Genomic DNA, 21,965 nt, shown 5'->3' with positions numbered 1-21,965 from the left:
ATGTCAGGGGTTAAAATACATCCATATAGCCCAGGAGCTATATGTGATGTATTCTTTTTGCCACCTAAGGTATATACTGTTATATTGCGTCTCAGGGCGCTCCCCCCCAGCGCCCTGCACCCTCAGTGACCGGAGTGTGAAGTGTGCTGAGAGCAATGGCGCACAGCTGCGGTGCTGTGCGCTACCTTAGACTGAAGACAGGATGTCTTCTGCCGCCGATTTCACCGGACCTCTTCGTCTCTTCTGGCTCTGTAAGGGGGACGGCGGCGCGGCTCCGGTGACCCATCCAGGCTGAACCTGTGATCGTCCCTCTGGAGCTAATGTCCAGTAGCCTAAGAAACCCGATCCACTCTGCACTCAGGTGAGTCCGTTTCTTCTCCCCTTAGTCCCACGATGCAGTGAGCCTGTTGCCAGCAGGACTCACTGAAAATAAAAAAAACCTAAACTAAACTTTTATTCTAAGCAGCTCAGGAGAGCCACCTAGATTGCACCCTTCTCGGCCGGGCACAAAAATCTAACTGAGGCTTGGAGGAGGGTCATAGGGGGAGGAGCCAGTGCACACCACCTGATCCTTAAGCTTTTATTTTGTGCCCTGTCTCCTGCGGAGCCGCTATTCCCCATGGTCCTTACGGAGTCCCAGCATCCACTAGGACGTCAGAGAAATGGCACTGATGAGCCCATTTGAATGTATGTAGCTCTGATTTATTCCCCCCCCCCAAAGAATGTAACAGCTGTATAATGGGGATGAGGTACAATCAGGGATATTGCTGGTCTATTCGGGGAGTCAGGGAGATTGCCACTGTTTCAGGGAGTCTCCTACAGAATGCGGGAGGGTAGGCAACTATGCTATAAATATCTGGCTGGTTAATATTCACGTGGGATATGAAAAGTTTGAACATAGTATAACACCAGTTGTTCCAATTGTGGATTGCCAGACCCTTTGTCAAACCATGGTATCATCAAAAAGTAAATTGGACCAGTGGAGAAGTTGCCCATAGCAACCAATCAGCTTTAATTAAGCTTTTATCAAGTGCATTCTATAAAATGATAGGTAGATGCTGATTGGTTGCTAGACGCAACTACTCCACTGCTTCAATTCTCCTCTCTTTTCAATGCTTCATACATCAACCCCATATCCTGTTTAAGATAGAAAACCAAAATCAGATGCTAATGTAGGGGTGGGCAACAGGCGGCACGCCTGCCTGGCCCGCTGTGCCCCACCAGAGTGCAATGACAAGAGGCCCGACAGGCCGCTTGTCATTGCACTGCTCTCAGACGCGGCGCCGCTGAGGAAATCCCGGTCACGTCACAGGGTCAGCTGACCGGGATTTCTTCTATCATGCGCTGGGCGTCACGGGGGGCGGCGCTGGGCGGGCACTGCAGTGGGGACTCGGAGCAGAAGCAGCCAGTGGGGAGCACTGCGGAGGCCAGTGGGGAGAAGAAACGGCGGCCAGCGGGGAGAAGAAGCGGCGGCCAGCGGGGAGAAGCAGCGGCGGCCAGTGAGGAGAAGCGGTGGCGGCAGCAGCAGCGCGGATCATCAGACAGCGGGGATCGTCTGCCACTGACAAATAGGTAAACCCCCTGTCCTGGATAAAGCTAAAGCTGCCATATAAGTTCAGGGGAGGGGAGTTAAAAATGGTTATATGGGTTTAGGGGAGGGGGAGGGTATGGACTGCTATATAGGTTTAGGGGAGGGTGGGGAAAGGGGGGTAGGGACTGTCTGCCGTAATGTGTAAAAACAGGGGCCCTGTCTGCCGTAATGTGTAAAAACGGGGGCGCTGTCTGCCGTAATGTATAAAAACGGGGGCGCTGTCTGCTGTAATTATAAAAACGGGGGTGCTGTCTGCCGTAATGTGTAAAAACGGGGGGTGCTGTCTGCCGTAATGTGTAAAAACGGGGGGTGCTGTCTGCCGTAATGTGTAAAAACGGGGGCACTGTCTGCTGTAATGTATAAAAACGGGGGCGATGTCTGCCGTAATATGTAAAAAGGGGATGCTGTCTGCCGTAATGTGTAAAAACGGGGGCGCTTGCTGCCGTAATGTGTAAAAACGGGGGCGCTGTCTGCCGTAATGTGTAAAAACGGGGGCACTGTCTGCCGTAATGTATAAAAACGGGGACGCTGTCTGCCGTAATGTATAAAAGCGGGGGCGCTGTCTGCCGTAATGTATAAAAACGGGGGCGCTGTCTGCCGTAATGTATAAAAGCGGGGGCGCTGTCTGCCGTAATGTATAAAAGCGGGGGCGCTGTCTGCCGTAATGTATAAAAACGGGGGCGCTGTCTGCCGTAATTATAAAAATGGGGGTGCTGTCTGTCGTAATCTGTAAAAAGGGGACGCTGTCTGTCCTAATGTGTAAAAAGGGGGACACTGTCAGCCATAATGTGTAAAAAGGGCACGCTGTCTGCCGTAATGTGTAAAAAGGGATCTCTTTGTGAGTATTTTGTGTGTGGCCCTCGAATATTCGCTGGAAGTGTTAAGCGGCCCCCCAGCTGAAATAATTGCCCACCCCTGTGCTAATGTCATATAGGACGAGATATAAAGAATCTGTATTCCATGCTGATTCTGCTGTAATTCCCAACATACTGTAACTGCTTATCAGTAGCGGATCTTGCCACGGGCAAGCAGGACTTTTGCCCGGGGCGCCGCCTTCCGGAGGGCGCCGGCGCCATGGCAAGATCCGCTGTGAAGGGAAACTAGATGCTATGCATCTAGTTTCCCTTCGTGGGCTGCCCGCTGTGAAGGGAAACTAGACGCTACGCGTCTAGTTTCCCTTCCTGGAGAGGACCTTCACTGTAATGATGTGCGGTGCGCGTTGACGTCATTGCGCACCACACAGCAAAGGTCCTCTCCACGAAGGGAACTAGATGCTTAGCGTCTAGTTTACCTTCGTGGAGAGGACCTTTGCTGTGCGGTGCGCGATGACGTCATCGCGCACCGCACATCCTACAACAGTACAGGGGGCGTAACTGACCACGCCCCCTGTATGAAGCCACGCCGCCTAATGCTGACCGGGGTGCCAGAAGCCCCGGAACCGGCCCTGCTGCTTATGTAATAGTACCCCTGTGTGGGAGTGGAGTCGTAACTGCTTTCTCCAGACGACGCTTGCGGCTTTCAGACCTTTCACGACTTCTTCCTCAGGAGCCTGTGGCAGAAGAATAGTCACCCCAAGGAGGACCCCACAGATAAAGGAAATGCAAATGGATGGTGACAGCACGTTTATTAAATCAGGGGAAAGAAACGTCACCGTTTAATGTATTCAAATGCCGGATAATAAGTCAACTCTACCTCAGAGGGCACATGGCGGAACATCACATATAATTTGCATAATAGGTATAAGCGTTATCACATATCATTTGCATAATAGGTATAAGTGTTATCACATATAATTTGCATAATAGGCATAAGTGTTGTCACAACCTCAACATAAGTGTTTCAGAACATAGAAGAAAACCCACATGTTAATGTGGGCAAGCCAGCTTTTTCCAGAAACACCATACCCTCAATGGGGTTATCTAAAGGTGCTGCATATAAATTTTTATAATATTGTAAGAAGGTTTCAGATATGGTTTGTGTGTCCATAGTTGAAGAAATTGAGTCTGTGTGTGAGTTATGCGAGAAGGGGTTGTAGATGATCTCACTAAGTTAGCCAACAGTTTGCCTCCACGGAAAAATTTTGTTGAACATCATAGGAAAAGTTAGCTCGTTCAGTGTATAACGCGTCATAAAGGTGTTTAGCGTCAGTGTAAGCCCATCTATTGTCTGGACAATCATGTAATCCCATGGCGTCATATGCTGTCATCAAAGCTTTGCTCAGATCATGCAACTGGGCGTTCAATTGCTTGCGTTTTCTGGAAACATATTCTAGGATTTGTCTATGGACAACTGGTTTGGAAGCCGACCAAAACAAATTGATGTCGTTAATATGAATTTTATTATAATTTACATAGCTAAGGAAGGCCTGGGTAAGAAATTGACTGAAGTCTGAGGAATGTTCCAGATAAGCAGGGAAACGCCAATTATAGGATCTAGGCAAAGGGGTATCTAAGGTGATCGAGATCCAAATTGGGGCATGGTCCGAGCGTGAGATGGGTTCTATCTTAGTATCCACAATATGATGCAGAAGAGAATCAGTAATTAACCAAAAATCTAATCTAGAGGAGGAGTGGTGAGGGTGGGAGTAGAAGGTGTATTCGCGAGCGTCTGGGTTACGAATTCTCCATGGGTCAGATAGTCGTAAGGAAGAGGTGAGCAGTGTAAGTGAGGCTGGAGTGGCAACAGTAGATGTACTAGGTGTGGACGTCCCGTCTAAACCAGTTGATTGTATACAATTAAAGTCTCCTCCCAAAACAATTTCTCCCTCTGCCCAACCCTGCAATTTCGAGTATATATCAGAGAAAAAAGATGTATTAGGGCCATTAGGGGCATATATATTGGCCACCGTGTCGATCGTATTTAGTATTTTTAGTTTCAAGAAAAGAAATCTACCCTCTTGATCAACCAAGCTATCTAAAATAGTGGCGGGGAGTTATTTATTGAGGATGGTCAGGACACCTCTGCGTTTGGATGTGAAAGAAGCCGTTCTATATTCCCCCACCCACGTATCACATTAGGGTCCGAGATCTTCCAATGAGTTTCCTGCAATAACACTATATCGGGTTTTAGCCGTTTCAAATAGGTAAGGACCTTTTTCCGTTTAATGGGGGTATTGAGTCCCTCAACATTCCATGACACTAACTTGAATCATGATTGTATTATTGTGGAAGAGTCACGGGTCAACGGCATTCAACCGATACCAACCCTAGGCCAATATCCAATTACAATATGCCATAATAGTTGATCCCAGCCCGTCCCAGCAAGCGGGCCGTAATGGATCAATTATGCAAAATAACAAAGATAAAGAATTACGTACATTCCTATCAAAATTTGTGAAGATTGTGTGTGTATAGTAATAAGGTTATAAACCAAGTTACAAAACAGTTTCAACATTTTAAGAACCCATGTGAGTGTCCTATGAAGTTCCGTCAGCAACCAAAAAGAAAACATTAACACTATGAGGAGGATATCCTCAAACATAGAATCCAAGGGCACCATAATCTGAAGTAACATAACAAAAGATGAGATAAGGGGGAGAGAAGAAGGTAAAGCAGCCAGAAAAAAGATAGAAGATGCGGCAGCAGGAGAGAAAAGGAGTATAGAGGAAAGAACAGAAGAGCATAACAAGTACTAAACCATTGTACAACAGCCGGTATTAAACTCCAACTGCAACAATAAACTATCGTCACAGTGCAGAAATATAACCAAATCAATATATCAAACAGAAAAGCATTATTCATCTGTATCTTGAATGGACAAGCCAAAGGAGACAATTAACCAACTGGAAAAGGATATAAAGGGTCAGTTCGCATCACCAATACCAGAAAGTAGAGTCGTATCCAAAGAGTTCACAAAGTTTCTGGCCTCTTGTGCAGTTTCAAAGAGGTAGGATTTACCAACATGGGTGATTCTCTGCTTAGCCGGATATAACAATGCAAATCGGTGACCAAGTTCAAATAGACGTTTACAAACAGGTGAAAACACGTGTCGTTTCGCAGCAACTAGATAAGAAAAGTCCTGAAATAGTAAGATTTTTGAGTCTTGGTACCGAAGATCAATATATTTCCGATAGGCTTCCATCAAACGGACTTTTGGGGTAATTCTGAGTTGATCGCAGCAAGAACTTTGTTAGCAGTTGGGCAAAACCACGTGCACTGCAGGGGAGGCAGATATAACATGTGCAGAGAGAGTTAGATTTGGGTGGGTTATTTTGTTTCTGTGCAGGGTAAATACTGGCTGCTTTATGTTTACACTGCAATTTAGATTGCAGATTGAACACACCCCACCCAAATCTAACTCTGTCTGCACATGTTATATCTGCCTCCCCTGCAGTGCAGCATGGTTTTGCCCAACTGCTAACAAAGATCCTGCTGCGATCAACTCAGAATTACCCCCCTTTATCAGCGTAGTTGAGAATTCTCATAATAACCGGTCTGGGTCTATCTCTACAGGTCTGGCGATCAGGACCAATCCGATGGACACGTTCAACCAGAATGGAACCCGAGTCCGAAACGCAACCCAGTTCTCTTGGCAACCATTGGGAGACCAGTTTCATAAGATCGGATGGTTTCACAGATTCTGGCAAACCCACAAGACGTACATTTTTTCTTCTATTCCGATTTTCCAAATCTTCTAGCTTGTCTTGTAGGGACACCATCAGCTTATCGTGTTACATCTGGGCTGACCTAGCCGCAGCTAAATTGTCCTCCAGATCAGAAATTCTCTGTTCAGCTTCAGATATACGTTGATCATGAGCTGTGAGTTGCGTGAGTGCCGAATCTAAAGAATCCTTTAGGAGCGCCAGTTTTTGATCCAGCAGAGATGAGAGTATATTTGTGATTGCACTCGTGGAGAAGGACTTGGATGATTCCATAGTTGGTGCAGGCTGTGATTGTCCCCTATGACTAGAACCTTGACTATATGTCGGGGAGACAGGAGCACTGTTAGCGGAGCTTTCACGATTTTTGTCTTTACCCGTCTGGGCACCCCGTGGATTACGTAGTGTTTTAGACATGAATATGTCCATATTAATAGACACAGGGAGAATAGAAAGGTAGTCTACAGAACTGTAACGAAAGGCACCTCAGGGAGAGGCCTCTGGTCTGGACTAGTCACAACCAGAGCACTGACTGGCAAGATATGTATAGGTAAAGAGGTAGAGATGTCTTGCAGAAGGGGTCTTTGAGGAGCTTGAGTGTACAATAGCAGGTGATCAGGGCCTCCAGGTACGAATGTGCGGTGCACACTTCACCGCAGGCAAGGATGACCCCACGCGGGCCGCGGTCCAAGCTTCAAATCAAGATCCCGGCTCCGGTGGCGATCGTAAGCCATAGTCCGCGAGCACGTCAGTCTCGCCTCTCGGGTCAGGAATCTGCACCCCTGGGAGCGGGCAGGACACGACTCGCTGTTGCAATTTTTATTATAACTGGTGCAGCCCCAGACAGTGCCAGGGAGATATAGGCACTAGAGGGCTTCAACTAAGCAGCGACAGAAGCAGGGTCAAGCGGCCACTAGCACACAGAGTGAGGGATCCACGTATGGGCGCACCGCCAGTAGTCAAGATGGCGCTGCCAGGCCCTGATGGAAATCCTCCGCTGCTCAGGCTCCCGGAGGCCACAGACAGACCAACCAGGAATGGGCACAGCGGTGGATGGAATGTGCAGGCCGGGATCCCCCAGTCCGGGCGCCGATCAGCGGGAGAGGTAGCTGCAGAGGGAGAGAGCGGCAGAGTCCACTCGCCCCCGGCTCTCTACAGCGGGACCGCAATGACCGGCGGGCATCCGTCCAAGGCAAGGGGGCAGCGGTTAGCACTCACCTCCTCTCGGAACAGCAAGATAGAAGGCGCCGGGAAGGGCATCCAAGAACTGAGGGGAGGGCCGCCATCTGCGCCGGGTTCCAGCAACCAGAAACCGCTTCCTCCAGGTCAGCACAAAAATCGAGGTCCCGGCTTCTCCTGGGTCAGAAGGCCGCAACCCGCACGGGTGCAGGAGACACCCGCCGGCTCCACGGACCTCACTGCCCAGTACAGGAAGACCCCAGCAGGCAGAGATGGGTCCCCAAGGTCACCAGGGAGCAGCACAATATATGTACCCAAGGCAGGAGCTCCAGTTCAACACGTCTGCCTAGGTCTGTAGATAAGCCACGCCCCCACCCACATGTCTTTTAACCAGGAGGGTTCAGGAATGTTCAAACAGTATACTAACACGCCACTGGGTGGCGATAGAAACTTAAATGAAAGAAAGTCTTTAACGTTATACACAATCCGGAGTTCAATTATTATGTTAGATGAATCACCAAAGTCACCTTGTTGATAGAAACCAGTTATGAATGGCTAAAACGGTAGTGGGCATAGAGACGTGTTAGGATACGGTGAAGATCCTCTCAAAGTGAGGCACTGACTATCAGGTGTCCCTGTAGCAGACAGGACAGACTTGGCAAACAGGCCTGTCGGTTATAGTGCAGCCGGCACACAATAGGGTTCAGTGAAGTGCAAGATACATAAACTGGACCTTGGAAGAGTAAGGAAACAATGCTGGCACGTATAGGTTAGCTGATGTCTTTCAGAGCACTGGACAGGCAGAAAGAAAAAGTATTCCTTTATTAGGGCACACAGGGACTAATACCATTCATTTAACTATAAGTCATCACCCTTTCAGATAATGACCACTAATGTTAAAATATAACTTTTATTATATAACGTTAATAGCTGGAGAAATATGTGAAATAAAATAATAAATTTGTGCAAGAAGTGAAAACAAAAAATTTGATAAATAAAAATAAAGTGATGTTAAAAAGCTAAACCACTGGATATGCTTGATGTATTATTCCTTATTAGGATATGTTCCTAGTTGCTATGCAGTAAATTGTTGTATTTGTAAATTATTACTCTTGATGTGTGTGCGGCTCTAATCAGACGCTCACATTCTACTGTAGTGGTGTTGAGCGGCCCCCGTTATTGACATGCCATGTGATTCTTCAATTCACAATCGAAAAGAGGCACTGGTGAATTTGCTTAAATGTATGCATTCACCCTCATTAATCCTTGCCTCATAGGTTGGTATGTTATTATAAACGGTTATATCTGTTAATCGACCTGTGCTTGTTGCATGCTCATATAATCAGAAAGTGACTGTGAGCATGCTATTATTCCACTACTATTTTGTTCAGATAGAGTAGAGAAGGATCACTATTCAAATGACCCGTAGCTGTATTTTTCTGCTACGAGTAGATGAGAGCTAATCTCCTGAGTTCAATATTTAAACTATTATCGGCTTTATAATTAGCCAGTTGAATTCATTGGATTATAGCTCCGGTTTGTTCACAAGTGACAGTCTTGTTGGTTATTTTGCAGCATGTGTGAAATTAATTAGTGAGCCATGTCTGACATGCATACTTTATTATCAATTGGCATGAGATTCCTACCCTGAGCTTGATCAGGGATATAGTCTCAGCTCATTTTATTACACCGGATTACAAATTAAAATATGATCAGCTAGTGTCGTGTCATTTGCTTCACTGCTGACAGCTAGAATCTAGTGTTTGGTGCGGGTTCTGAGATTTTATTCTCCGCAATTGTATGCACCGGCTCATTCACATTAATTATCCATTAGTCTTTTGGGATTAATTAACAAAGTGAGTCTCACAGATTATTTGATCAGATCTCAGTGTATGTATGCTTAATTGCTATATAACGTGCTCCATCGGACGAACGCCCGTTCTTATTATATTTACAAATAATTGGTGTATTTAGGATTGTGTCCCAGATACAAACTTATTTAGGAGCTCGTTTGGCATACATCACGTCTCATAAGAGGACTCATTTGATATAACACCATGTGCTGCAGCCAGGGGCTCGGTGTCCAGCACGGACTTTTAAAAGTTTCCCCTGCTCCCCGTCACACTGAACGGCTCACTAAGATTGCTGTCATAGCACACACATGCCGCTATCTCAAATCCTTCTACCTCCTACGTACACACACATATCATTCACCTATTCTAGCAACATATTTCTATTCATCAAGCATATATTGAACATTTACAGGGCTTATCCACCCATACAGTGGTTTAACTGAATAAAACGGACACGTCTCCACGTGTACCGCTCAGCCTAATAAGGAATAATACATCAAGCATATCCAGTGGTTTAGCTTTTTAACATCACTTTATTTTTATTTATCAAATTTTTTGTTTTCACTTCTTGCACAAATTTATTATTTTATTTCACATATTTCGCCAGCTATTAACGTTATATAATAAAAGTTATATTTTAACATTAGTGGTCATTATCTGAAAGGGTGATGACTTATAGTTAAATGAATGGTATTAGTCCCTGTGTGCCCTAATAAAGGAATACTTTTTCTTTCTGCCTGTCCAATACTGAATAGTTTTATTCCAGGTGCACCCCCCTAAAGATGCATTGTTAGTCCTGTTTAGGGACAAATCTATCTCTAGCTAGGGGAAAGACAATAATAAAATACCAGATATTAGAATACACTGGAGGTCTGTGCGGTCTTTTGCATTCCTAATGTCTTTCAGAGCACCACAGAGCGGTGATTACTTGGACCACTAACTAGAGCGGGGATCAATGGGTATAACTCAGGCAGGGTCCTCAGGAATTACTGTCGCGCCAGTAGTGCTAGCAGGGCTAAAAGTCTTTTCCTAATTTGAGTTGGTGAGCAAAGGGTTAGTTACCTCAATGACTTGTCCTGACTCTCATGGTCCACATAGGGATGTGGTGGTGCAGTGTGGGTGCAAGTCTCCTTAACAGTTCACTGGCGGTTAGTGGCAGTGTTCAAACCACAGCTCCCGGCGCATGCTCGCGGCTGCTGTGCTCCCGCTGGTTCTGCTGCTGGGCTCCTCTTGGTCTCGGCTGCTGCTGGCGGCTTCTCCTCAGCCTGATGTGGTTGTATTTTGGGCCTGGCTCTGACCCCTGTAGCGGGCGAAGTGCGGCAGCGCAGGGCTCTGCTCTCCCGGCGGCGTCGCTCTTCTCCGGCGGCCAGCGGCAATGGGGTTCTCCTCTCCCAGCGGTCACCGTGACTACACTCCCCCCCGTGCGCCATCCTCGCTCTCTGGGCACCCGGCAGCGTGGGCTCTCCCGCAGCTCAGCATATAGCCGCGAGGTGGCTCGGTCTCTACTGCTCCTACCCGCTTCTCAGTCCACTTTATAACTTTCAGGTGGGTTCCTCCTCTCTTCTTCCCGCGCCTCTCATCAGCCAATCCCCAGCGCTCCCGGGATCCCGCTCTCTGGACTCTGGCCATACAGCACTGGGTGGCCCATAGCTCAGTTCTCTCCCCGGCCCGTTGCTAGGCAACCAGACAAGGGACTTAACCCTTACAGTACCTCCCTTAATGTCTTTCGGGCAGCGCTGGCTGCTATTTTAGGGCTGCAATGGTAAGCAGCAGGGGTACCCCAATCGTGGGTATCACACTTACATTAGGTGACATACAGTGGAGAAACTCCAGACAACAATGCAGTCACCTACAGCCGTGCACCAAGCCCTGAAGGCAGGGGCGTATCTAGAGAGGAGGAGGCCTATGTGCAGGCTCCGTCAGGGCCCCCTCCTCTCTAGCCGGTGGCAGCGCTGTGACTCTGGGCACTAGGGTCTCTAAGGGACCTTAGCGCTGTCCCAGAGTCTTGAGCGCATGCGCAGATCTCTGGGATAATGGCATGACTCCCATTTTCCCAGTGATTTTTCTACTGCTATGCACAAAACAATGGGAAAATGGCACCACAACATTTTCCCAGTGCTTACTGCAGCGATGCTGCTTCGCCGCAGGACTCCGGAGGGTATTACAAATAATGGGTGCAGGGTGTACGATGTGGACACCTCTGGACTCCAGGGGCCTGTGTGCACTGCACACACTGCACCCATTATAAATATGCCAGTGCCTGAAGGTGTACAGTATGTATGTATATAATATATATATATATATATATATATATATATATATACACCCACAATCAGCTGGCACTCCAAGTAAATTACAGCTGCTCCGGTGCCCAGTAGAAAAGTCCATATACATCCACAAAGTAACTGGCACTCAGGAGTCTGAACGAATATTTCAAAAGAGCATTTATCCAAGTCAACGTTTCGGGGGTCTTAGCCTGACGACGGGGCTAAGACCCCCGAAACGTTGACTTGGATAAATGCTCTTTTGAAATATTCGTTCAGACTCCTGAGTGCCAGTTACTTTGTGGATGTATATATGTATATATATATATATATACACACACAGTATGTAAATAGATCTTTCTGTTTCTATGCACACACACAAAACTCTATCTTGCCTCTGTGAAACTTGCTGAATTTATGCCCCTGGTGACATATATCATGTGACACGTAACCACTTTAAGCCCTCTTTCTTCATTCAATTAAACTTTTGCTCTTTGTTATACAGTGCACAGGAAACATCTCCACAGTGTTCCATGGTGTTGGAAATATGTGTGTGAGTTTGAGGATGTAGTAGAGTTTCTCTACACACCAGTGGATACATTAAAACTACGAACAGCCCAGTTACTTAACCAGTGGAGTGGTTTTATTGAAGATAAACCAGGTACAGCCATACTCACTATTATACTGTACCCATTGGTAGATGGAGTGGAGCTTGAGTGAAGCATGGTGTCATACAGCTTACCAGCTAGTGAGTGTATGTAGTTACCAGAAGGGGCATCACTGGGGTCGGTGCCACTCGATATGCAGAACAGAACCCCCCCATCGCCCTAAAAGTGGGTGTGGCCTCACTTGAAGTGGTGTGGCCTCAAGGCCCAACCCATTTTCATCACTGACTGTGCACTGCTGACTCCACAGTGACAGGAGCCGGGGACACTGCATGATAATGACATACTGCAATACCCGGCTCCCAGTCGCCACTGAAGTGAAGGCGGCCTTGGCACCAATCTGAGGGTGATACCTGGTATGCACACTCCTAGTAACGCCTCTGGGTAGTTGTTCAAGAACACTGGAACATTGGTTATATTGCAGTTAAACACAGGAGCTGAGTGGAACACTACTGTCTTCCACTGTGGTATTCTTACACAGTCCCAAGATGGCTCTGCGCATGCTCAGTAGTAGCCTCAGTGGCCATCTTGGAACAGGGAATGAACTTCCTTGGAAACGCTGCAACATGTAGTCTGTGCAGTAGCGCACTCCATTTCAACACACGTATGTCACCATATATACTTTTCTGATTGGTAACTTTCAACTATGAGATCCTCCAGTAAATATATTTTGATAGCTCCTGGGCAGTGCCGGCCATAGACATAAGTAACCTAGGCAATTGCTTAGGATGCACCCCGTGTTATTTCCAGTTGTGAGAGGTGTTGGCGACTGCGGGCACATATATGGAACAAATGGAAATTGGTACTGTTTTCTTGCGCACAAACGGGCAGCTCTAATGAACTAGAAGATATGGGATCACACCCAAGATCCCCAACACTAATACATCAAAGACAATCTTATCTCTAGTTCATATGTGCGCCCCAATAAAACAAATGACAAATAATAAGAATGAGATATACTCCCCTGGTTTAACACACTCCTCTTCAAAACTCCATTTTCCTTCAAGAGCGATGTTTATAACATAAAAAGGGAGAATGTAGAAATCCTTGTGTAGTATTGTTTAGGTATAAATGCACATTCAGAGATGGTTAGCAAATCACCACACCAATAGTGATATATAAATTTATTTTATACAACATAGAAATCCATCTAACCTCATAAATATCACGTGTCTCCCATCCCCCTCCAAATCAATAAAATGTGCCTTATTGAATGCACGCTCTGTTTGTAACAAATTAACATCCATCCATGACCTCTTCATATCTCACAACTTTAATCTGCTGGCTATAACAGAAACATGGCTCACACAATCAGACACTGCCTCCCCTGCAGCACTGTCACATGGTGGTTTCCACTTCTCACACACATCTAGGCCTAATAATAGTAAAGGTGGTGGGGTCGGAATCTTACTGTCACAGTTTTTCACATACACTGTTCTACCTCAGGTTCCATCACTCGCATTCACCTCATTTGAAGTTCACTCTATCAGGATTTTCACCCCCTTCTCTCTGCGTGTTGCAGCTATCTATCGCCCTCCTGGGCAACCTAAACAACAATTTCTAGAAGATTTCTCTGCCTGGCTCCCACACTTCTTATCCTCTGACATCTCCACCATCATTATGGGCGATTTCAATATAGCTCTTGACAGTCCACAATCTGTTCATGCATCCAAACTCCTCTCTCTAACCTCCTCTCTTGGCCTAACCCAATGGTCCAACTCCTCTACTCACCATGAGGGCCACTGCCTTGATCTTGTGTTCACCAGGCTCTGCTCAGTTTCCGAATTCACTAACACTCCTTTCCCTCTCTCTGATCACAACCTGATCACCTTCACAATCTCTTCTATTACTTTAAATTCTAGGACACTAAAACCAAGCAAGCCTCCTCTAAACCGCAGAAATACTAACAATATACATTTTCAACAACTTTCCACTTCTCTGCAACAACTGCTCTCACCAATCTCTACATTTACTACACCTGACACTGCTGTATCACACCTGCACCAGACCCTAGAGAGTGCCCTTGATGAAGTGGCTCCAGCTACCCATCACACTCCACGTAGGCTTAGATGCCAACCATGGCATTCTAAATCAACAAGACACTTACAAAAACTGTCACGTAAAGTAGAACGTCAGTGGCGGAAATCTCAGAATCCAAGTGACTTTCTCACATATAAGACTACCTACCACTCCTATCGTCAGGCCCTGGACACTGCCAAACAAACATATTTCCAATCTCTCATCTCTTATCATGCCAACAACCCCAAGCGACTTTTTAATACATTTAAATCACTTCTTTACCCTCCCTCACCTCCCCCACTAGCTACTATCCGTGCACAAGAACTTGCTTCCTACTTCAAGGATAAGATTGATAAAATCCGAGATGAAATGGTATGCTCTAACTCAGCCAGTGACCTGCTCAATTCCCTACCTGAACCCTCTGGCACTTTCTCTTCATTTGATCCCACAAGTGAAGATGAAGTATCAACACTCTTTTCATCCTCCTACTCCACTACCTCTCCTCTTGATCCTATACCCTCACAGGTCAGTAAAACTTTGTCTCCTGTGCTTATCCCAACCTTAACTAAAATCTGTAATCTCTCTCTCTCTACTGGTATCTTTCCCTCTCTGTTTAAACATGCAGTCATTACTCCCATTCTAAAAAAACACAACTCTGACCCAAACACACTCTCTAACTACCGTCCCATTTCCCAGCTACCCAGTCCCTCCAAGCTACTTGAGAGGCTTGCCTACACTCGCCTTACACACTTTCTTAACTCGCACAACTTATTGGATCCACTTCAGTCAGGCTTTCGTGCCCAACACTCCACAGAGACGGCACTGACCAAAGTAGTGAATGATCTAGTCACTGCTAGATCAAAAGGCCATTACACACTACTTATTCTTCTAGATCTCTCTGCTGCTTTTGACACTGTTGACCACTCTCTTCTCATACAAACACTACAATCCCTAGGTCTTCAGGATACAGCCCTTTCTTGGTTCTCATCCTACCTATCTAATCGCTCTTTCAGTGTTCACTTCTCTGATTCTACCTCTATCAGTTGGAGTACCGCAAGGCTCAGTCTTAGGTCCTTTGCTTTTCTCAATCTATACCTCCTCTCTTGGTAAACTAATCAGCTCCTTTGGATTTCAGTATCATTTGTATGCTGATGATACTCAAATCTACCTATCCTCCCCAGATTTGTCACCACCAGTATTGGCTTGTGTCACTGGATGCCTGTCTGCCATTTCATCTTGGATGTCATCTCGCCACCTCAAACTCAACATTTCCAAAACCGAATTAATTCTTTTCCCACCAGCTAAGAGTAGTTACCAACCTGATATCTCTATAACTGTTGACAATGCAACTATCCACCCCACCCCACAAGCTCGTTGCCTAGGTGTCACCCTTGACTCTGAACTGTCCTTTGTTCCACACATTCAATCTGTCTCTAAATCATGTTACATGCACCTTAAAAACATATCCAAAATACGCCCTTATCTTACACAAGACACTGCAAAAACTCTAATTCATGCACTCATCATCTCCCGCATTGATTATTGTAATAGTCTCCTTACTGGTCTTCCCAAACATAGGCTATCACCACTTCAATCCATTTTAAATGCAGCTGCGAGGCTAATCTTCCTCGCCAGACGTTCTTCATCTGCTGATCCGCTCTGTCAGTCCCTCCATTGGTTACCGGTATTCTACCGTGTCAAATATAAAATACTTTTACTTACATACAAGGCTATTAACCAAACTGCACCATCATACATCTCCTCACTCATCTCAAAATATCTCCCTACCAGACCTCTCCGCTCTGCACAAGATCTGCGTCTCTCATCCACATGTATTACCTGTTCCCACTCAAAATTACAGGACTTTACCCGGGCTTCACCCACTCTGTGGAATGCACTCCCACGCACAATAAGACTCTCCTCTAGTCTCCAAACCTTTAAACGTTCTCTGAAAACTCATCTCTTCAGACAAGCCTACCAAATTTCTGACCCACACACATAACCTTCACAGCTTCCCTATCAAGTTACATCCCCTCTGTACAGTCCACATAAACTCACATTTTGTCTTCCAACATTGCTGGGTGATCATATCATATACAACCCATTAAGAACCTAGCAACCTGGGGAACCATTATGTGACAAGTAGCATCTATCCTTGTGTATCAATGCCTATTTCCCTATAGATTGTAAGCTCGCGAGCAGGGCCTTCCTACCTCTGTCTGTCTGTCTGTCTTTACCCAGTTTTGTTCTATAATTGTTGTTCTAATTGTAAAGCGCAACGGAATATGCTGCGCTATATAAGAAACTGCTAATAAATAATAATAAATAAATAAATTTGTGTTGGGGTTTTGACCCCCTAAATCAAACCACTCACAATTGTGAGGAAAAAGAGAGGCATAAATAATCATTCATTGATGAGACACCGTCACCATAAATCTAAGGGGATGCCCCCTTCAGCAAAGAACTCACAAAAAGATAATTTGTGTAAAACGTGGTAAACACTTCATCCTCATAACTCCATCACAGAGAGAAAATGAGAGGCAGGGGATATCCTTCACCAAAACACTCACAGTCTGAGTCTTGTATATAATGCAAAACAGGTGGGTCTTTATTTCCTTTTGAAATTCACATTCAGCTTCCAGGGTAAATCCTCAATGTAAAGTGAGAGAATATACCGGTTTTAGACAATATAAAACACTTTATTAAAATTTTCTTAAAAACTTTAGAGGGCATACCCGGGTTGGAGAAATGTCCAGGAATATGGTGGTGTATGCATGCAAACGGGGCCCCGTTTCAGCAATCCCAGAGTCCTCTCCTCGCCAGGTAACGTCCCTCTTGTTGACACAGGTGCCCCCACCAACGCGTTTCAATCCTTCAAGGATCTTTGTCAAGGTGTATGGGGTAACCTGAGTTGTGTGCAATTTATACCCAGTATAATGAGTAATACAATACAGATGTGCATAATTAGCAATTACATCCCTCCCTCTGCATGACTATGATAATATGTCTCCATTAGTTGTAATTTTATGAACAATCCATAGTCCCGGTTCCAGACCCGTTCAATGCCCATCCCAATATGGCCGCTGGGTCACTTCCGTCCAATCCAATATGGCGTCTGCCCCACTTCCGCCAGCGGCGTAACGCACAGTCCTCCGTATCTCCCTATGCGCTACTCCACAGTGTTTCTATGGGCGACGTCAGTTCCGGTCCCACCGGAAATGCGTCCCGCGATCTTCCACCTTCTTCAGTCCGGATCTCTAGTTCCACATAGTGTGCGCTTTGGATTCATCCACTCTTATGAGAACTTCCTGTTATACGTTGTCATGGTAACCATTATGACCGCGGCAAAAAAGGAATAAGACATACATGTAGCATTTGTAAAAACGATAAGGGATAAATTGAAAAACACTGTACATGCTTTTACGTTTCCTAGCCTAACTAATCCCATATTATAAACATTGATTTTATGCAATAAATTATGTGGAATACCCAAAATAAGACCTGTTTTTTACAAAAACCACTGGAGCTCAAAATCGCTGTTAAGGCCCAGGGGTAACAGAGTTTTATACATCTCCATTTTGGCTAAAGTACTCATAATGTCTTTTGATCTCTCTGTCGTTTTTACTAGTTTTAAACCATAAAAATTTTTCACCTCATGCAGAGAACATTTGTGCCTTTCTTTAAAATGACTTGACAGAGCATGAGAGTCAAGGCCTTTTTTAATGTTTCTGCAATGTTCAGCTATCCGTACTTTTAACGGTCTTGTAGTACGACCAATGTAAAATCTGTCACATGTGCATTCTATTGCATAAACCACATTTGCTGTATTGCATGTTATGAACTCATCCACTCTATGGCCCTCATTCCGAGTTGATCGGTCGCAAGGCGAATTTAGCAGAGTTACACACGCTAAGCCGCCGCCTACTGGGAGTGAATCTTAGCTTCTTAAAATTGCGACCGATGTATTCGCAATATTGCGATTACTAACTACTTAGCAGTTTCAGAGTAGCTCCAGACTTACTCTGCCTGTGCGATCAGTTCAGTGCTTGTCGTTCCTGGTTGACGTCACAAACACACCCAGCGTTCGCCCAGGCACTCCCACCGTTTCTCCAGCCACTCCTGCGTTTTTTCCGGAAACGGTAGCGTTTTCAGCCACACGCCCCTGAAACGCCGTGTTTCCGCCCAGTAACACCCATTTCCTGTCAATCACATTACGTTCGCCGGAGCGATGAAAAAGCCGTGAGTAAAAATACTTTCTACATAGCAAAGTTACTTGGCGCAGTCGCAGTGCGAACATTGCGCATGCGTACTAAGCGGATTTTCATTGCGATGCGATGAAAAATACCGAGCGAACAACTCGGAATGAGGGCCAATGTTCAAAACCATTAAGACAATTTTATCAATTTTTGAAGTGGTTGTTCCGTTGATGTTCCTGCAGCCCATGCAAGAGCCGCATCTGTAAAAGCCTTTCGATCTATTGTAGCTAATATATTCCTCTTTCTTTGGGTGTATACTTCTCACTAATTGGGTCTTAATGTTTCTTGCTTTCCTATATATATGTACTGGTCTATCTGGAAGCAATTTTCCTATTACTGGATCCCTTTGTAAAATGCACCAATTTTTCTTAAAAACTCTCTCAATATCCCTATGTTGTGAATTAAAATCAGTGATGAATGTCCATTGGTATTTATCCACTTTATTCTTACTTCCCGTACTCTGTAGAAGGTCCTTCCTATCTATATTTTGTGCTTTTATGATGTCACCTTCTATTCTTTCATTATCATAACCACAAGTCAAAAAGGACTGTTTCATATTTTGTGCTTGATCTTTAAATATGATATCATTCGTACAGTTTCGTCGCAAGCGTTTAAATTGTCCGCTAGGGATTGAGTCAAGCCAACTCTTGTGATGACAACTGTCCATATGAATATATGTAGCAGAGTCTGTGGGCTTGTGATATGTTTTTGTTTCCAATTTCCCTTCTTTAATATAGATCGTGATATCTAGAAAATTTAAGCAGGAGTCACTAATATCAAAATAAGATTTTACTCACCGGTAAATCTATTTCTCGTAGTCCGTAGTGGATGCTGGGAACTCCGTAAGGACCATGGGGAATAGCGGCTCCGCAGGAGACTGGGCACAACTAAAGAAAGCTTTAGGACTACCTGGTGTGCACTGGCTCCTCCCTCTATGACCCTCCTCCAGACCTCAGTTAGGACACTGTGCCCGGAAGAGCCGACACAATAAGGAAGGATTTTGAATCCCGGGCAAGACTCATACCAGCCACACCAATCACACCGTATAACTCGTGATATTATACCCAGTTAACAGTATGAAATATAACTGAGCCTCACTAACAGATGGCTCATAACAATAACCCTTTAGTTAGGCAATAACTATATACAAGTATTGCAGACAATCCGCACTTGGGATGGGCGCCCAGCATCCACTACGGACTACGAGAAATAGATTTACCGGTGAGTAAAATCTTATTTTCTCTGACGTCCTAGTGGATGCTGGGAACTCCGTAAGGACCATGGGGATTATACCAAAGCTCCCAAACGGGCGGGAGAGTGCGGATGACTCTGCAGCACCGAATGAGCAAACTCAAGGTCCTCCTCAGCCAGGGTATCAAACTTGTAGACTCTTGCAATAATGTTTGAACCCGACCAAGTAACAGCTCGGCAAAGTTGTAAAGCCGAGACCCCTCGGGCAGCCACCCAAGCAGAGCCCACTTTCCTCGTGGAATGGGCTTTTACAGATTTAGGGTGCGGCAGTCCAGCCGCAGAATGTGCAAGTTGAATCGTGCTACAGATCCAGCGAGCAATAGTCTGCTTAGAAGCAGGAGCACCCAGCTTGTTGGGTGCATACAGGATAAATAGCGAGTCAGTCTTCCTGACTCCAGCCATCCTGGAAACATATATTTTCAGGGCCCTGACTACGTCCAGCAACTTGGAGTCCTCCAAGTCCCACGTAGCCGCAGGCACCATAATAGGTTGGTTCACATGACAAGCTGATACCACCTTAGGAAGGAATTGGGAACGAGTTCTCAATTCCGCCCTATCCATATGAAAATCAGATAAGGGCTTTTGCATGACAAGCCGCCAATTCTGATACACGCCTGGCCGACGCCAAGGCCAACAGCATGACCACTTTCCACGTGAGGTATTTTAGCTCTACGGATTTAAGTGGCTCAACCCAATGCGACTTCAGGAAATCCAACACCACGTTGAGATCCCACGGTGCCACTGGAGGCACAAACGGGGGCTGAATATGCAGCACTCCCTTAACAAAAGTCTGAACTTCCGGCAGTGAAGCCAGTTCTTTTTGGAAGAAAATGTACAGAGCCGAAATCTGGACCTTAATGGAACCCAATTTTAGGCCCATAGTCACTCCTGACTGTAGGAAGTGCAGAAATCGACCCAGTTGAAATTCCTCCGATGGGGCCTTCCTGGCCTCACACCAAGCAACATATTTTCGCCATATGCGGTGATAATATTTTGCGATCACATCTTTCCTAGCCTTAATCAGCGTAGGAATGACTTCCTCCGGAATGCCTTTTTCCTTTAGGATCCGGTGTTCAACCGCCATGCCGTCAAACACAGCCGTGGTAAGTCTTGGAACAGGCAGGGCCCCTGCTGCAGCAGGTCCTGTCTGAGCGGCAGAGGCCATGGGTCCTCTGAGATCATTTCTTGAAGTTCTGGGTACCAAGCTCTTCTTGGCCAATCCGGAACCACGAGTATAGTTCTTACTCCTCTCCTTCTTATTATTCTCAGTACCCTGGGTATGAGAGGCAGAGGAGGGAACACATACACCGACTGGTACACCCACGGTGTTCCCAGAGCGTCCACAGCTATCGCCTGAGGGACCCTTGACCTGGCGCAATATCTTTTTAGCTTTTTGTTGAGGCGGGACGCCATCATGTCCACCTGTGGCCTTTCCCAATGGTGTACAATCATTTTGATGACTTCTGGATGAAGTCCCCACTCTCCCGGGTGGAGGTCGTGCCTGCTGAGAAAGTCTGCTTCCCAGTTGTCCACTCCGGGAATGAACACTGCTGACAGTGCTAACACATGATTTTCCGCCCATCGGAAAATCCTTGTGGCTTCTGCCATCGCCATCCTGCTTCTTGTGCCGCCCTGCTGGTTTACATGGGCGAACGCCGTGATGTTGTCTGACTGGATCAGCACCGGCTGGTGTTGAAGCAGGGGTCTAGCCTGACTTAGGGCATTGTGAATGGCCCTTAGTCCCAGAATATTTATGTGTAGGGAAGTCTCCTGACTTGACCATAGTGCTTGGAAGTTTCTGTTAGGGTCTCCTGCCCTGTGCTGCCACGTCGTCATGGCAACCGGGAGACAAGTGCTAGTGGAGTAACCTGAGCGCAGCTGATACTCCGGTTCGGGTCTTTTGCTGTGCAGTGGTTATAGGCTCTGTGCACGGCAGGGGATCCGGTGCTGGTTTTTGTGCTCACAGTCTGTGAGGTCTGAGTGGGGCGTGGACAGCACCTGCTTTATAAGGCCTCTTTTCAGGGTAAGCAGATGCTGCTGAATCTTTGTTGGTTAGTCAGTTCATGAAAGTTAGCCAGTACTGTGTAGCTTTGTATTTGTTTGTTGCTTACTGCAAATAGGCCTGGGGATTTGGTATTACACTCTGCCAATCCAGACCTAGCAGTAAGACTGGAGTCAGTCGTTTAGCTTGCTGGGGTTCTGTTACTACTCTGTGAACTTAGCAAGTTTGCGGCTGTATTCTAAGACTTGCCTGTCTAATCCTGTCTCACTGTGCTAGGTGTCAGGGGTC

The 21,965-nt window shown here is 45.9% G+C and overlaps 1 long non-coding RNA gene across 1 annotated transcript in view; it reads right to left on the bottom strand.

Annotated features, from left to right (window-relative positions):
• LOC134911417 (uncharacterized) overlaps positions 1-10,772 on the bottom strand; it is a 30,744-nt gene extending 19,972 nt beyond the window's left edge. Inside the window, exon 1 of the long non-coding RNA XR_010176548.1 lies at positions 10,283-10,772. This is a non-coding gene — a long non-coding RNA (uncharacterized LOC134911417). The remainder of the gene's footprint in view (positions 1-10,282) is intronic.
• Between the last annotated feature and the right edge of the window lie 11,193 nt (positions 10,773-21,965).

Source organism: Pseudophryne corroboree, chromosome 4, assembly GCF_028390025.1.
Source record: "Pseudophryne corroboree isolate aPseCor3 chromosome 4, aPseCor3.hap2, whole genome shotgun sequence".
NCBI classification, from domain to species: domain Eukaryota; kingdom Metazoa; phylum Chordata; class Amphibia; order Anura; family Myobatrachidae; genus Pseudophryne; species Pseudophryne corroboree.
The sequence above is the reverse complement of the archived record's forward strand: the minus strand, read 5'-3'. Positions and strand labels throughout refer to the sequence as shown.